Source organism: Ceratina calcarata, unplaced genomic scaffold (assembly GCF_001652005.2).
Source record: "Ceratina calcarata isolate Rehan_Ccalc_2016 unplaced genomic scaffold, ASM165200v1 scaffold453, whole genome shotgun sequence".
Classification (NCBI taxonomy): domain Eukaryota; kingdom Metazoa; phylum Arthropoda; class Insecta; order Hymenoptera; family Apidae; genus Ceratina; species Ceratina calcarata.
The window spans coordinates 36516-40503 of record NW_017169257.1 but is presented as its reverse complement, the minus strand read 5'-3'; positions in this window follow the sequence as shown (position 1 = coordinate 40503).

Sequence of the window (3988 nt, the reverse complement as noted above, 5' to 3'; positions counted from 1 at the left end):
ATAAGGACGAATCGCTCGGAGTGACTAACCAGTAGAAATCCAAGGGGTTCATATCTGGTGACCGTGAAGGCCACGGGACAAGACCGCTGCAGCCGATCCACCTCTCCTGGAAGGTTTCCGTCAAATACGAACGGGCATTGTTGCCAGTGCATGTTGATCCGGGCCTCGAGAGGAATTTCTTCCAAGAGGATCCCCATGAATCTTCCCCAGCAGCCACCGGCCACTGGCAATACTGAACCCGTTGGATATAATCTCCTGGCTCTGTCTTCTGCACTTTCTGGAATCGGTATGAGTGCATATCGTTTTCCTGGACAACCCAATATACGGATGATTTGCTAATACTGAAAGACAATACATAATTTTATTAATTTAACGTGGTACACATTCAATACATAATTTTCATGCGAATGAAGTGTATTTTACTTACACAACATTATTAATAACAGAGAACGAAATTTGGCTGTACTGATATGCAAAACGCGAAAGCCCAAGAGCTGAACATCAGGTAGAAATTCGATTGCGATGCTGCGATCTTCCCCAACAGCCACCTGCAATCATTGACCCCCTGGATATCATCCCCCGGTACCATTATGTGTACCTTCTGGTATCGGTAGGGGTGTTCGTGTTGTCGGAGAATACGATGTATCGTGGTCGTACTCACTCTGAAATAAAAAAAAATCGTCCATTAATATTCAGTGTTCATGCTGACTGTATTCTTTTCTGTGACTGAAGCTATTTTCGACTCGAACGAATGTCGAATCGTTGATATTGACCAAATGTTGTCAACTGATTCTGTTCCGACCGACCGATGTCGAACAACTGCCCCGGATCCCGACGCTTGTCCTGTGTCTTCGGGTTTTTTCCCCCCTTTTCCTTATCTCGCGAATATTGTCTTTCTTAAAAAATACATCCCCACTACCTAGCGAGATGGGACCTAGGTTTCCCGAAACATGTGGAGCCTTCGAAGGGACCGGACGAACCCGGAAAATTCCTCCCAGTGGTTGCCGCATGACGGACCATTAAGCCGGACGGTTGCTTAATACCCTTTGGAACCATAGTTCATGGCAAGGTTGGTTATTGAGGTACGAGGGAAAGAAGATAAAATTGACAAAAATTACATGGCATGCTGTTAACCAGCCGTTATGAAAATAGGAAAGAGCTTGAATCCTCAAAAATAACCTTTCCGCACGTACTCGCCATAAACTGTCCCAAACGAAGTCTCTACTTTTTACACTATTGTTCCCTCGAACGGAACAGTAAGGAATGATACGTGTACAAAAATTTCCCGTTAAATAATATTCTTAACGGCGTTTCCTATCTTATATTTTTAAACGAGACACAAATTTTGACGGTTTCCTTCGATGTGTACACGATAAATCTAAAGTTTAACAAAAAATGTTAGAAATTAAAGCAAAAATCGTAATTATTCTGAATTTTAAAGTTTCATTTCAAAGAGCGGTTGTTCGGGATAAAAGGACTAGACCGACCTAGAATGTACATTAAACTAAACATTGAACCGAATTTTGAATATTATATATAAGAATTCAATAAATTTTCTATCAACATCTACACGAACTTTCCGGACAACTTAATATGTCCTACGTTTGGACGTGACAAATTTTACTTGCATATCCGCAAGACAGGAAGTACACAAGGTAATAAAACGCAAGACAGGTTTAATATTAAATTCGACATTTATTTAATAATTCTTTATTATAAATATCGGTCGGTGGTCGCTCTGGTGTTCACCTCGGTGTCCGCCCTGGTGTCCGCCCTGGTGTCCGCCCCGGTGTCCGCCCCGGTGTCCGCCTTGGCCGCCCCGTCACAATTGTGAACCATTAACAAGTTATACATGTCGCAAATTTAATCGGACCATGCGTGCTGTCGGATTGAAATTACATCCGCCTCGTTGATGCAATTTTGAAAATAGATGTTCGACCGATTCCTGGTTGGTCAACCCAATTGCGTACTTAAAATTTGTCAAGCCTTCTTCCGCCGTTATTGAATAAAAATTTGTAGGAAAGCGTGTAATGTAATTATTAATCCCTTGAAACATGGGGCTCACTTCATATTTATTTGTTTATTAATATCGTCTAATTTATATGGTACTAGGCTCCACTGCACTGACCATTCTGCAAATGCATGTAGCGTGTTGTACATGTCTGTGTCTTCTACGGACAAAGGTCTCTTCTTCCGACCATTCATATAGTAACAGTTGCAGTAATCAATTATTGTATCCATTTTCCTAATGAAGGCAGCGGTATTCGTCTATGTCATACTGGTCTTCGTTATCCCCAATGGATCGCGTCCAGCGACTTCTATTGCCGCAGCCAATCTCTTCCCGAATATTTGGAAGGCACGCTTCACATTCATCGACTGAAACGAGTTCGGCAACAATCTTGAAGAATTCATTGTGTTATCGTAGTTCCACGTTTCACATATATCATAGATAGATATTATATTTTCGCTGCTGACATAAAATATTGTTGTGGCTTCTTAATTGCGCCACGAGGCGTTTAATCAAATGCGGAAAATCAAAGGTGGCATAATGTGTAACTCCTTCGTGGACGAAGAATGGTTGTTCTTTGGTCACTCCTAATTCCTCGATATAATTTTTGATTACTTGCACACTTGCATTTGATTGATCGCAAGTCAGGGCTTTAACGATCGCTCCGCTTTCAAACGGTTTAAACATATTTTCAGAAGTTGTATTATTTCTTCACACCTCATCTCTCCTGATCCTGGTAGGAAGTAGGCTACAATTTGTTTCCATCGGTTTGCAGCATTAATACTGTAGACGCAGAACACGAAAACATATCGTGCCTTTTCGTCGCATCGACCTAAATGACCCAGATCAATGTGTCCTTCGATGGGATCTAAATATGCTGAATACTCTTCCCATACTTTTATTGACATCTCATCCCACTTCAGGGCGCATAATCTTTCTTGGACTGGCAGTTGTAATAAATGATGTTTGATTTCATTGAACAGGTCATCGGAAAATCCTGCTTCTAAATTGTAGACGGAGATCCACCTTCGTACTGTGCTCTCAGCTGGAAGGTGACTACCGCTCTTTCTCAATTTACTGTCAGCAGATGCCGAATTGTAAAATATCATTTTCGCCAAATCGCGCTCTTCGGCTGTATACGGCACTTTATCATTTTTCAATTGCAATTTTACGAGAGTTTTGGCGACTTCACCTTTGCAGCCGTGCTGCTTTATAAATTCGTCGACCGTCTTTTCAGATCGACTCTTCTTACGGAAATTTATGCATCTTTTTAGTCCTGCAAATTTCTGCTTCATATTCTTCATTTTTTTTTCTCAATTGCTTATTTTATTTTATCAGTCGGGCACATTTCCTTTCTAATTTAAGTTCACGCACAGTTTTCTTTACAGGATTGCCGTTGTTTTCCGGTAGTCGATGGGTTTCTTCCGGCTCAATTAGCCAGTCCATAGCAGTCTTATTTTCATCAAATACAAATGTCGCTCCGCTGTATTGCCTTGAAATCTTATTCACATATATTTCTTCTTCTTTCTTTCGCTCTTCTCTAATCATATTCTGCCCGTCGTTTACTTCCTCTTCCTCCTCCCCTTCTTCCGCTATTGTTACGGCCATGTGAAACTTACTCCGCTTCCTCTTCATTTTGTAGTTCTTCATTTTCTATTTCTTCATATTGTATTGCGTCCTGTTCGTTGCGTGCCCTACTCGTCGACGGCGAAGGTTCTGGTAGTGCATGAGGTTTTAACAATTTCCTTCTTTCTGTATTCGACGTTGGATTTGACTTAAACATTTCGGGTAAGAAATGTTTCTCACACACAGCCATCCTACGTATAGTGGAAGCTGAATAATATTTCAGCGCAGGATTACCTATTCAAAGAAGAAAATAGTATGCATTGAACGGAAGAAGGAATAAAAATTGTCGAAATATCAAAACAGAAGAAAATAAAGAAAGTGATCAAAAGGTACAATCGTATTAACGAAACATAT